The following is a 14,719-nucleotide window of genomic DNA, read 5'->3' as shown; positions in this document are numbered from 1 at the left end:
CTAGCTTCTCAACAACTTTAGTCTCTTTAGCCTTCTTACTTTTGTTTACTCTGGCACTGCTGGAAGGCCTTTCTGCTTCTTGAGGCACCATGGAGGAATCTGAGGACCATTGAAGATGTCATTGGCAATAAATGTATCCCAAGAGATGTTGAGGAGGTTGAGATGATGTAGCAAAATAATCTTAATCAAGGATTAGTGATAAATACTATTCATCTACTTGGGATATGGCCTTTTCTGTACAATCTAGGTCAACTTCTCAATATTCCTGAATAATAAGTACGTGATGTTCATCATTTTCACTTTTGTGAAGTACATAAGAAGCCTAATATGATAGGTGTATAATCTGGAAAATCTGCCCTCACATGTAAAATACTTCATAATGATCCTCATCATAGGGGCATACTTGTCGTGAAGGGACCTGAAAGGAAAGGTCCTTTTCTTTTCATTCCTATAACTGGATTTGATGTATGGCTCATAGTAGTACTCATCAAAATCTTGTTCTTTATACCATTTTTCCCCCACATTCAGAATCCTTGTAGCATCAGCAATGATGGAGGAGGAAACTGTAAATGTCACCTCGGTAAGAGTTACCTTGTTATCATGGAGATTGGCTACAAAAATCTTGTTCAACTCAGGATGATGTTGAACTCTTTGTACCTGCTCACAAAACTCATAACATCCCAGATGCCTGAAACAAGAGACAGTCATAGGGGAAGCCTCTAACTCTCTGATGTTTGATGGTTCCTCTCTGATAATTTTGCCTCCCTTATGTGGTTTTCTTTGATGCTGAGGTTCATCTTCGATGCTTTCACTACCACTGTTTTCCTCCTCCTCATAATCTTTATCCTCTTTATCCATGTTTTTGAGTTTGAAGCTTTAGAAACCCTAAAGAAGGTAATCAGGAAGTGAGTTATGGTGAATAGGGATAGGGGAAGGGGAGAGGAGTTTGTGTGATGTAGGATGAGATATGTATGATGTGAGAGTGAGAAGGGGGGTATTTTTTAGTAGGGACTGTTTTGTAAGTAGGGGTTTAGGAATTTTGTTTGGGGGATTAGGGTATAGGGGATAGGTGTATTTAACAGTAGGGAATAGGGAATAGGGATGATATTTAGGGATATGACAAGATGTGGGAATGAGGGATATGACAAAAAGATGTGGGAATAAGGGATATGACAACAAGATGTGGGAATGAATAGGAAAATGGTAAGTAGGAAGGGTTTTTAGACAACCTAGGGTTTGAAAATTTAAATGGAAAACAAACTCAAAAATCATGAAATGAGTGTTGGGAGGAAGGTTTAAGGAGTGTACTTACTTGCTTTGAGGCTCTAGGTATCAAAAGGAGTGATTTAGATGGTTTTTAGGATGGTTTTGATGGTTGTTGGCCCTATGCCTAACACCATGTACAGGTGCGCAACACTCTGTTGTATGCGTTGCGTCATGAAAAAATACACCAGTGCACAGTCTCTATGCGCAACACTCTGATTGTATGTGTAGCGCTCCCTGCTCTATGCGTAGCACCCCACAACTTCACCCCATGTGCAGCGCTCCCTACTCTATGCATAGCACCCCACAACTTCACCCCATGCGCAGCGCTCCCTACTCTATGCGTAACTCTCCCTACTCTATGCGTAGCGCCCGACAACTTTGCCCTGTGCGCAGCGCTCCTTGCCCTATTTGCAATGCCCAAGGTTTCTTCAGCCACCAATTCGTTGCAACTCCTTTTTTCTCTCTTTGTCAAATGATCATGATGAAGTTTGAAAAATGCTATTGAAACCTCATATAGAGGATGATTTTGATTTTTCCTTAGAAAAAACCCACTTTATAATGTTTGTTTGGAAGTTTTAGTTTGTCTTAAAATCTCTGTCTGATGCTTTTCTTTCTTTGTCTCTTTTCAGGTGGATGATGCTTTGATTGAGTTGATTTCTTAAATGGCTCATTTCTTGCAGCAAGGAGAAATGCCTGGGTAGCTTATGGGAACACTCATTACATAAAATGACTTGAATTACATCAAAAAACATGAACAAAATAAAATACTATGTTTCCGTCTCAAAATCATGTTTTTGAGATGAAAATTACATCAGTGAAATAAGAACTTTGTACAATAACCATGACTTGCTAGCAATCACTCTTTGTTTATTGGTCTTCCTCATACCTTTTCTGCCCTTTATTTACACTAAAACTATGCTTTTGACCTTGGAAATGAACCCTAAGACCTAATGGAAACATGACTGCCTTGACTCTAAAAATAACATCACTAAAACCATAACTGAATGCAACATGGATATGGGTCAGAAAATGTACCTCATGAGGGAAAATTTTATTTTATGAGAAGAAGACAACCATCAGTGGACCATTTTGGCATGACCTAGTGGAATGATAAAAAACAATTAAGTATGAGACACCTAAAATGAAGATGCAAAGAGCATATTTGATCCCTGATGGAAGTATGCATATACTGACACTAACATTGGCCTTATTGGAGAGGGTAGCTCCTTGGAGGTGTCAAGAACACCTTAGACCAAGTGCCTAACTCATTGGGACAATACGGTCAAACAAACGAAAGACTGAAAACTTTTTGAAATTGTTGAAAAATGACTCAATACAAACTGAAAACCGACTGTAGACTAACTTGAAAACCAACTAAAAGCAGCACCAAGCATTTAATCTTTATAGGCTTCACTTCGGGCCCTAAGCTCAAATGACATTGTACTTCAAATCTTGCAACGAAATTAAGCTGGTATATACAATGACAGTGAAATAACTTCAGCAAGTTGCTACAGAAATAATAGTGTTTCAGGAGCCTACCCTTCACTGGTCCTCCTGAGCATTCTTGACCATCCATTTCCTTTAATAAAAATGCATTCTTCCCTTGATAGGCTGAGATTTTATAAGGTCCTTTCCACAGATTGTCAAACTTACCATGTTTCCCTTTTTCTTCATTTCGTGCATCCCATCGCAACACTACATCTTCCAGCTGAAACTTTTCTGCCTTGGTTTTATGGTCATAAATTTTATTTATCTTCTCTTGCAGCCGGAAAGTATTTTGAGAAACCTCTTCCCTTGTTTGTTGAAGGTGAATCATTTGATTGATTCGGCGCTGAATATCATCTTCTTCATTGCTGGCTTCTTGCAATAATCTCATGACTAGGACTGCAAGGGATGTAGGAAACACTGTATCAGTACCATAAACCAATTCAAAAGGCGACATACATATTGATTTCTTACTGCTCACTCTGTTGGTCCACAAAGCATTGACAACATTTTGATGCCAATTATTTTTTTTTGCCTCTAACATCTTCTTAATAATGTTTACCAAGTATTTATTGAAGACTCATCTAGTCCATTTCCTTGCGGATAGTATGTTGTGGAATGACCCAATGTGATGTTGTATTTGTTGCAAAAATCAACCATTTTCTTCGACTTAAATTCTGATTCATTATCTGCAATAATATTGTGAGGGAAACCAAAATGAGACAAGATATTGGACTCTAAAAACTAAACGATTACCGTGTCCATAGCTTGCCTTGTCGGAATGGCTTCGATCCATTTGGTGAAGTAATTGGTAGCTGTCAAAATCCATCTGTGTTGTGCTGATGATGTAAGATGAATTTATCATATGAAATCAAGCCCCCACTACTGGAAAGGCGCATTAACTATAACTGGCTTCAAATGAAGAGGAAGCAGCTTCCTTTTTCCCTGAAAAACTTGACATTCGTGGCAGCTCATGACTATTTTATATAAATCTGAAAATAAATATGGCCAATAATACCCTACTCTCAAGATTTTATTAGCTGTTTTTTTCCAAAACAAGTGACCCCCACAATCTCCTCTATGAAAATCATTCATTACCTGCTGAGCTTCATTTTCAACCAAACAAATAAGAAGAACCCCTCCTGGATATTTCCAATAGAGAGCACTATCTAAAATGTAGAATTTTGTAGACTTCAGTTTTAGTGATCTACATTTACTTTTCTACGTTCCAAGACGAGGAGAAAGATGCTAAAGAACATATACTATATCGGAATACCAAAGTGAGTTGAGAAACATATATGATACCTAAATGAGTGTGCCACCATCTGCATCATCCGACATTGTTGCAATAAGATTTATGTCCAGAGCATGAAGATTTGACTCAACCATAAGTTTTGCCAAGCCTTGACCTTTGATCAATTTCATGGGCTTAATCTCAAGGTCATACTCTAACATCGTTGCTATCCACTTACCTCTTCTTCCTTCCGGATCAGTTTGCATGAGGACATCTTTGGCAGCCGTGTTGGGAACATATGCTATGGTATGCGAATGTAGAATGTAAACTCGAAAATCCTTCAATGCGTTTATAAGAGCCAAGGATTGTTTCTCAATGATGTTATAGTGAAGAGAAGCATCTCTAATAGTCTGACTGGAAAATGAAATGGGATTCTCCACCTGATCCTTCTTTTGCATCAACACCGCAGCCAAAGTATGCTCAGATGAAAATGAAAATATAATAAAATCAAGAGTATAATCGAGACTAATCAAAAGAGGGTCTGTGGTCAAAGCAAGCTTTACCAATTTGAAATATTTCATGGCATCCTTGGTCCATTTCACAGTGTTGTCCTTCTTCAACATATTAGTTAACTCACACAAATGCTCAACCAAATTTGGTATAAATCTACGTAAGAAGTTCATCTTACTGTTGAAGGCTTGGATCTCCTTTTTGTTGCACGGAAAGTCTATTTTTTGAATTGCCTCCACCCTAGAAGGATCAATACGAATACCATATTTGGAAATTATATGACCGAGGAGCTTACCTTCCTCCATGGAAAAAAGACTCTTCTTTGGATTTAAAGAAATCCCAAACTCCCTGCATTTCTGAAAAACAATCCTTAGATGGTGTAAATTCTTATCATCAGAACCAAAAAATATTGTCAAGTCATCTAAGTAAACCACTAAGAAAACATCCTTCTCGTTAGTGAAAGCTATATCCATGGCCCGCTGAAAAGTGGCCCCGACATTCTTTAGCCCAAATGGCATCTTGGCATACTGAAAAGTCCCCCATGGTGTTGTGAAGGCAGTTTTGTCTTGGTCTTTTTCATGCACCAAAATCTGATTGTAACCTGAGTAGCCATCTAGTAGTGACATCCGTGATGCTCCAATTACTCTTTGTAGAATGTGGTCCATCTTAGGAAGAGGATAATTATCTTTTAGGGATACTTTATCTAGGTTCCGGAAATCAATGCACAACCTTATCCCTCCGGTATTTTTTCGTATCAGGACCAAATTTGAAACCCAATCAGAGAATCTAATTGGAACAATGATACCAACTTTAAAAAATATATTTACCTCTTTCTCAATAGATGGCAGCAGCTTTGGGTTGACCCTCCTCAACTTTTTTCTAAATCGTTTTAGATCTGGCTTGATAGGAATGGTGTGCTGAATGATGTTCTTGTCATACACTTTTGTAATCCCATGAAAAAACATCAGAAAATTCATAAAGCAACTTAACATACTTGGACTTTGACTCGGGAGATAATGTTTTTGATAACTTAACAAGCTTGGGTTGGTCCACAGTTCCAATGTTTACATCTTCAACTCCTTTCAGTAGGAACCAAGTTTTGTTTTCTCGCCACATCATCTTGATCAAACAACTCCTCTAAAGGTATAAGACCTCTAGGAATATCCTTCAGCTGTAAAACATCCATCTGATTTACCTCAATGTCTTGTTCATCGTTATCACAAACATCATCAATGAAAGCATCCTTAAACTTCCCTTAATTATACAAAAAGGAATTAATTTCATTGTCATCCCAGAAAACCTGCTAATATCTCAAATTATCAGGAACAGTAGGCCTATGTTTGACATGAATTTCAAATTTATTGCTATAATTCATTAGAATTTTCAGATTGCTCGCTGCTATAGCAAGTGAATCAACAATGATGTTTTGACTTCTCAGCACCGTTGTCAATGTGTATTCTGGAAACATCTTCAAGATATCCAGGATTGCCTTCCTATAAGCTCTCATCCACGGATGCTTCGCTTGATATTCTCCTTTGAATTGTTTAATCACTAGCTCTGAATTACCATAAACAGATTTCCTTTTCGCACCCATCTTCTTCAAAATCTTTAGACCTGTAATCAATGCCTCATACTCCACTTCATTGTTAGAGCAATCAGAAGCTAATTTATAGGAACACACTCTAACATTACTTGGAACTTTGTCTGGCTGAAAAATAGGACTTTGAATCCAAATTCCAATACCCACACCATCGTTACCCAAAGCACCATCGAATTCCATTCTCCAAAGGCCATCTTCATCTTCCAGATGTTGGAATTCTACTATTGGTTCAATCTTACCTTCGTTGGTTGCTTGATTTTTCTGTTCTTTACTGAATTTCTGCTCCTGTGGAGGTTGCTCAGAAGGAATTGCCACTTTTTTCTTTTCTTGATTAAGAACTGCTCTAAAACCCTCGGAAATTTCCGGTACATCTTCTTCTTCTACGAGATGAATATCTACATCATTCAATCCACTATCAATGTACAAAACAAAAGACTCTAAATCTGTATGTACAACATTTATCGGATGAATTATGGGCTTTTGTTTACTAGTGATCATATATTTCATCTTCTTTTCCCGATACAACTTCCTCAATTGACCGAAAACAGGGATTGTAGTATAAGAGAAGTCTAGTTGTAAAGTGCCTTTGAGTTTGGCTCCCCACGATCTAGACAACAACATACCAAATCAAGGTGGTATATCAACTACTACCATGTCCATCAAAACATTCTTGGCTGGGATTTGATCTAAGGAAACCACTAAATATTTTATGAGGCCAATGCAGTGAACTCTACCAGAATCAAATGAATACAAATCATGATATTTTCGGGTGATATCCAGGCCCAGCTTTTCAATGATAGCCTTGGGCATCAAATTGTGCGAAGCTTCGGAATCAAGCATAGCATTATGAAGAATATACTCATGCAGTCTAAGACTGAAATAAAAGGGTGGGACCTCGCTATCTTCTAGCTAACCTTCTATAGCTGCACCAAAAATAAGTTCAGGATGATCATCCTCAACATTCACCATGTCTGACAAAGGATCAATTTGCAGTATTATAGACACATCATGTTTGTAATGGCTATTCTTAACAAGCTCAGTCAAAGGAATGGACACTTTCAATTTAGAAATTTCACTTTCTAAATTAAAAGATGTGACTTTTTCTACCTCTTTGACACTAATGTCCCTCTTATCTGTTTGCTCCTTCATTGCACTATCCTTTTTCTGATTGTCTTTCTCTTTTGCAGTTGTACTTGTTGATGGCTGATTTACCTTGCTAGGATTCTGATCAGCATGCTCCTTTCCTTTTTTCTAATTGTTTGAGAGATCATTCTTTGACTGAACATCCTTCCTCTTTTGAATAGGATTGATCGGTACATCTCTGCTCCTCAAAGAATATTGTTTCTGTTGTGCACTCAAAGAATTCATATAACCACACTGATAATCATCAGATTCGGTCTCCAAAACAACATCATTTGCTAAGATGTAGTCCTCATCCTTTAGAATGTCGGAACTTTCTACATACTCCTCATCTTCGGTCAGAAATATAGGCATACCATCTGCAGTGAAGAAGTGATTTGTTTCAAATACCAGATCTTCCTCCTCTTCTTCTTCCACTCATTGAACATAATTATATTGTAATGGGTTTATGATCTGTTGTTGTTGTTGCGTTGGTTGTTATGATGATTTTTTCTCTCTTTGCTTGATTCTGAATTGGGGCTGCTGCTACCCTCTAAAGTTTGGGTTCTAGATCTGCGGTTCAAGTCTGTTTGTGATGGACAATCGGTCAACCATCCTTTCCATTGTTCGAATCAATGTATCCATTTTTACATCTGAAGTAGATGCTTCTTCTTTCACGATCACTCTTTTCTCTGATCTCATTCTTGCTCTTTTAGCCAGCAAGTTCGCTTCTATGCTCATAGCATTCTTTTGCATGTCTTCTAGAGTTGTAGGATCATGTTCACACAAATGATATGCCATATTGGCATCAAATCCATCTATAAATTTTACTAAAGCCAATCCCTCTAGTGGTTTGATATTTGCAGGGATAGCATTATATACTACATTAAATCTCACACAATAGTCTTGCACGCTCTCGCCAACGTTTCTTTTGATGTTCTCATATTCGGACAAAATCTGAAGGGGATTCTTCTTCACCTCCCACCGATGTAGGAACTACCTCTGAAGGATAGGTAGGGTAGTGATAGAAGCTACTAGTAGGCCTCTGAACCATTTCCGAACTTCTCCTCCAAAACTTTGTAAAAATAGCCTTGTCATCACATCTTCAATTTCAACTTCATGGAGGTCAAAGAAATCATTCATCTTGTCTATGTGCTATTGAGCTGTAATAGTTTGGGTGCCGTTGAAGAAAGGTATTTTTCTTTGATAATCAGGGGGCATGGCACCAGGATTTTGAGGAAAAACAAGGGGTGCATATCGGGCAGCCATAACTGGAGGTGGGGAGGTGGTGGATTTTAAAAAAATATCTGGGATATTCGGTATAATTAAAGGGGGATTAACAATAACTTGAGTGGTGTGAACAATCTATGAAGAAGAAGGCAGAGGATGAGGGATATTTTGAGTGGTAGTAAATGCAATGGAAGTATTTTGAAAATCGAAAGATGGCCTATGAATCTTATTTTTCACCCAAGTGTTTAAGTTTGAAGAGAGGTTATGCAAGCGATCAAGAGTGTGAATAAGCTGTGACCCTGATTTATTGTGTGAAAACAAGTCTTCAACGGGGTTATGAAGAGATAAAGAGGAATCAACAACTGTCTAATCAATCCAACTTAAAGATTTACTATGAAATAAACTCTTCTCAAAATTAATACCAAACTCAATGTCTTGCAAAGTGTCTAACTTTCCCGGGAGTGAATTAACTCGAGGAATGAAATCCTTACTTGATTGTTCTCTGGCTAAACTAGACTTTGCAAATTTGTTAGATTTTCGGCCAATTTTATGAGGATACTGACAATGGTCGGAGGATTCAGATATGGATTGGATTTGGTGTACTTTCGGGAAGCCAGTATGTCTAATTTTGAAAATTAAGATATTGTTTTACAACTTTCCAATTCAGTCTATGATTAAATTCTAAAACTCATCATCAACAAGCTTAAGAATTCAAATAAAACATCTTACCGGGGTGATTAATTTCTGATCTTTCGTTCCCCAGTATGGCCGCCACTATGTTATCACCTGGATTGAACCCCACACTGAAGGAAGGCAATGCTAAGGTAACCAAAAACCACGCTTAGCCAAGTAGCTAAACCTACCAGGCCAGGAGAGGGCTCTCTCCATAAGGGTCTTAGCCAAATTGACTGGATCCAGAAACTAATATTAGGCTACATATAGTAGAACAAGGTTTGATTTGATTTTGAAGGGTTTTGCTGGATCAGGAGGAGCCAAATGGTTAGGGCAAGGAAATTAGGTCAAAATTACAGGGTGTTCAATGGGGAAAGGTAGGCACAATGATTAGAACCTTATGGTTTGATGGATGAGGTTAAAAGACAGGTGAGGAGTTAGGAAGAGCATGTAAACCTCATGGATTCTTCCTAAACTAAAGAAAACACAGATTGTGAAATGTCTACCCAAAACAGAGCATAAAAGTTTTGGATTCTGCCTTTCAAACTTGTATAAATTCACATAAGAGTATGAAATGATGAAATGGAGTTAACAATACATTTTAACACATGAAAAAATAAGCATCATACCACATGGATCCCAAAGAAATAGTTTCAATTTTTCATTAATCTCCTGCTATAACTAGTACAAAATGATGTCTATCAAAGCCTAAGCATACCACTGAGTCCAACCCTTTACAATGAGAAAGAAAAAGAAGACATAGACCTCAATTCAACCTCCTCCCATCCTCAGGGGTTGAATCCCTAATATGAGGAACTAATCCATCAAAAACTAAAGAAGAAACTGGAATCTAGGCAACCCTAACAACTTGCCTCTAAAAAGGAGGAACTGATTCATTTCACTTCAAGAGAACTTTTGATCCAATGAATCTCCCTTCTAGTAGCTAATATTCATTTTATTTACATGCCTAGTCACCATTTACATAAGTAAAAACATCATCCATGAGAGAAAAGCCAAAAATTACAGTCATGGCACAGTAAAGTGCAAATTTAGCAGAAAATTGTCCTATGTGCATCGCTAGAAGGCTATGTGCAACACTTTTTGCAAGGCCATTTTGGAGGCCTTCCCAGTGTCAAAATTGAGCTGATGATAGATAATTGGAAATCTTGTCCTATCTACGTTCCAAATCTTCCTTTAGTTTCCCATTTGGAGTTGATTTGACCCCTCAAAAACGGATTCTCCCACGATTGCTTCTATGTGCAGCGCCATGGTCAAAAAAGGGCAGAAAGGTCATTTTTTAGGTGTTTTTTGACCTTTTGGACGACCAATTTTGCTCCAAAATATTAGAAAATGCACAGGGTGCATTTACTCATCAATGTGAATCTGAAAATGATGACCATTTCCTCATTGGATGCCCCTAGGAAAAAAAGAGCCAATTTTTCTGAGTAAAAAACCTCTAAATTCTTCAAAAATGCAAAAATTTTCAAAACCTACTCAAAATTTGTGGAGAACACCACCATCAAGTGTCTAGGTTAACCAAGGAAGATTCAGCAAGCAACCTAAGCTTATCACCCTCCTTTTTTCCTTTGAGAGCTTGCTTTAGGCTTGTCTTCATTTGCTTGACTCTTATGTTACAAATCTTGTTTCGGGTCCTGTAATGGCGAGTCATGTGCCTGATGATTTGATTGTCCCCGTTGGCCCTTTATAGAAGCTTCACTAAATGAAAATTGGCCTTGTCAAGCCATATTTCTCTATCCTCTTCAATCTCCTTTTCAAACCTTTGTTCTGTAGTCAAGGTGGCCGGGGTTTCTTCCTCTTGCATTACTGATTTGCCTTTGTCACCTTGCCTCTTTGCTTTTAGAACTTCTAGCTCCATTAGGACCTGTTTGTCACTTAGCTACTTATTTTCTTGCTCAAGGTATGAAATGACATACTTAGCTCTCGCCAAGTTGTCCATCAGTGCTTGGATGTGTGCATATTTTTCCTTTATGATTATATTTTCATTTGTCACCTCATCTTGAGCCTCCAAGTCAACTATCTCAATTCCATGATGAATCTGTGGCTGTTCTAGTTCATCATGTTCCATAAAATCAAATTCCATTTCTTCTTCATCATTGAGGCTTTCCTCCAACATCTTTTCCTTCCCTTCATGCACCTGTTGTACTGGTTGTGCTGATGAAGAAAGCAAAGCCCCTTCCACAGTTTTTGGAGCAAGAATTTTCCTATGAGTTGGTGAAGAAGGCAATGCCCCTTCCAAATCCGGTGGAGTAAATGCTTTCCTATTTGCTACAAACAAATTTATAGCCCCTCTCTGATATGTTTTGTAGGTTTTTGTCTTCTTAACAAATTTAGTCTCTTTAGCCTTCTTACTTTTCTTTACTTTGGCACTGCTGGAAGGCATTTCTTCTTCTTAAGGCACCGTGGAGGAATCTGAGGACCATTGAAGATGCCATTGGCAATAAATGTATCCTAGGAGATGTTGAGGAGGTTGAGATGATGTAGCACAATAATCTTAATCAAGGAATAGTGATAAATAATATTCATCTGCTGGGTATATGGCCTTTTCTGTACAATGTAGGCCATCTTCTCAATATTCCTGAATAAGAAGTACGAGATGTTCATCATTTTCACTCTTGTGAAGTGCATAAGAAGCCTAATATGATAGGTGTATAATATGGAAAATCTACCCTCACATGTAAAATACTTCATAACTATCCTCATCATAGGGGCATACTTGTCGTGAAGGAACCTAAAAGGAAAGGTCCTCTTCTTTTCATTCATGTACCTGGATTTAATGTATGGCTCATAGTAGTGCTCATCCAAATCTTGTGCTTTATACCATTTTTCCCCCACATTTGAAATCCTTGTAGTATCAACAATGATGGAGGAGGAAACTGTAAATGTCACCTCGGCAAGAGTCACCTTGTTATCGTAGATATTGGCTACAAAAATCCTGGTCAGCTCAGGATGATGTTGAACTCTTTGTACCTGCTCACAAAACTCATAACATCCCAGATGCTTGAAACAAGAGATAGTCATAGGGGAAGCCTCTAACTCTCTGATGTTTGATGGTTCCTCTCTGATAATTCTGCCTCCCTTATGTGGTTTTCTCTGATGCTGAGGTTCATCTTCCATGCTTTCACTACCACTGTTTTCCTCCTCCTCATAATCTTTATCCTCTTTATCCATGTTTTTGAGTTTGAAGCTTTAGAAACACTAGAGAAGGTAATTGGGAAGTGAGTTATAGTTAATAGGGATAGGGGAAGGGAGAGGAGTTTGTGTGATGTAGGATGAGATATGTATGATGTGAGAGTGAGAAGGGGGGTATTTTTTAGTAGGGACTGTTTTGTAAGTAGGGGTTTAGGGATTTTGTTTGGGGGATTAGGGTATAGGGGATAGGTGTATTTGACAGTAGGGAATAGGGAATAGGGATGATATTTAGGGATATGACAACAAGATGTGGGAATGAGGGATATGACAACAAGATGTGGGAATAAGGGATATGACAACAAGATGTGGGAATGAATAGGAAAATGGTAAGCAGGGAGGGTTTTTAGACAACCTAGGGTTTGAAAATTTAAATAGCAAACAAACTCAAAAATCATGAAATGAGTGTTGGGAGGATGGTTTAAGGAGTGTACTTGCTTTGAGACTCTAGGTAGAAAAAGGAGCAATTTAGATGGTTGTTAGGATGGTTTTGACGGTTGTTGGCCCGATGCACAGCGCTCTGTTGTATGCGCAGAGTCGTGCAAAAATACACCGTTGCATAGGCTCTATGCACGGTGCTTTGGTTGTATGCGCAATGCTCCCTACTCTATGCGCAGCGCCCCACAACCTCACCTCATGCGCAACGCTCCCTACTCTATGCGCAACGCCCGACAAATTTTCCCTGTGTGCAGTGCTCCTTGCCCTATGCGTAGCACCTAAGGTTTCTTTAGCCACCAATTCGCTGCAACTCCTTTTTTCTCTCTTTTTCAAATGAGAATGATGAAGTTTGAAAAATGCTTTTGAAACCTTATATAGAGGATGATTTTGATTTTTCCTTAGAAAAAACCCACTTTATAATGTTTGTTTGGAACTTTTACTTTGTCTTCAAATCTCTGTCTGATGCTTTTCTTTCTTTGTCTCTTTTCAGGTGGATGATGCTTTGATTGAGTTGATTTCTTCAATGGCTCATTTCTTGCAGCAAGGAGAAATTCTTGGGAAGCTTATGGGAACACTTATTAAATAAAATGACTTGAATTACATCAAAAAATATGAACAAACTAAAATACTATATTTTCATCTCAAAAACATGTTTTTGAGATGAAAATTACATCAGCGAAATAAGAACTTTGTACAATAACCATGACTTGCTAGCAATCACTCTTTGTTTATTGGTCTTCCTCATACGTTTGCTGCCCTTTATTGACACTGAAACTATGCTTTTGACCTTGGAAATGAACCCTAAGACTTAATGGAAACATGACTTCCTTGACTCTAAAAATAACATAACTGAATGCAACATGGAGATGGGTCAGCAAATGTACCTCATGAGGGAAAATTTGATTTTCTAAGAACAAGACAACCATTAGTGGGCCATTTTGGCATGACCTAGTGGAATGATGAAAAAAAATCGGTATGAGACACCTAAAATGAAAATGAAAAGAGCATATTTGATCCCTAATGGAAGTATGAATATACTGACACTAACATATTGAAGATTGCATTGATGTAGTAATAGATGAAATTCCTTCACAAACTGGGTCCTCCCAAGGAACCGTGAACTCAGGTGGAGAAGAAAATTCACATATTGAACCCTCAGATAAAGAAGAAACAGATTCAGATAATGAAGGTAAGGAAATGAGCACAACTCCATCACCCAAAACACCTTCCAGGTATGTACAGAAGGAACATCCTAAGAGTCATATTCTTGGAGATCAAAGACATGGTGTTTAGACTAGGAGGAAACTTGTTGGCAGTTCAAGTTGTGCAAATCTTGCTCTGTTGTCTCAGATTGAGCCTAAAAATATAAGTCAAGCAAGTGAGGACAAGTTCTGGGTGAGAGCTATGAATGAGGAACTTGACCAAATTGAAAAGAATAACACTTGGGAGCTTGTTCCAAGACCTAAAGAGAAAAACTTCATTGGAACCAAATGGGTTTTCAAAAATAAGCTAAATGAGCAGGGTCAAGTAATTAGGAACAAGGCTCAATTGGTCTACAAAGGGTATGCCTAGATAGAAGGGGTAGACTTCAAGGAAACCTTTGCACCAGTAACAATACTAGAACTTATCATAATTTTCTTTCCTTTTCTAGTCACAAAAATATCAAGTTATATCGGATGGATGTAAAGTATGCATTTCTCAATGGAGATCTAGAAGAAGAAGTTTATATCGAGTCGTCAAAAGGATTCATGCTCACTGAAGATAAGGAGTTTGTGTGAAAACTACAAAAGGCCCTGTATGGACTCAAACAGGCTCTGAGAGCTTGGTACACAAGACTAGATCGATACCTTCCACAACAGGTCTTTAAGAAAGGAATTGTAGACAAAAAATTATACATCAAGTATGAAGGGGATCATCTGCTGATTGTAGTAGCATATGTGGATGACATAATATTTGGC

The sequence above is a fragment of the Pinus tabuliformis genome, chromosome J, assembly GCF_031772625.1.
Source record: "Pinus tabuliformis cultivar Carrire ecotype Pingquan chromosome J, CPIR1, whole genome shotgun sequence".
NCBI classification, from domain to species: domain Eukaryota; kingdom Viridiplantae; phylum Streptophyta; class Pinopsida; order Pinales; family Pinaceae; genus Pinus; species Pinus tabuliformis.
Note: the sequence above shows the minus strand (reverse complement) of the source record.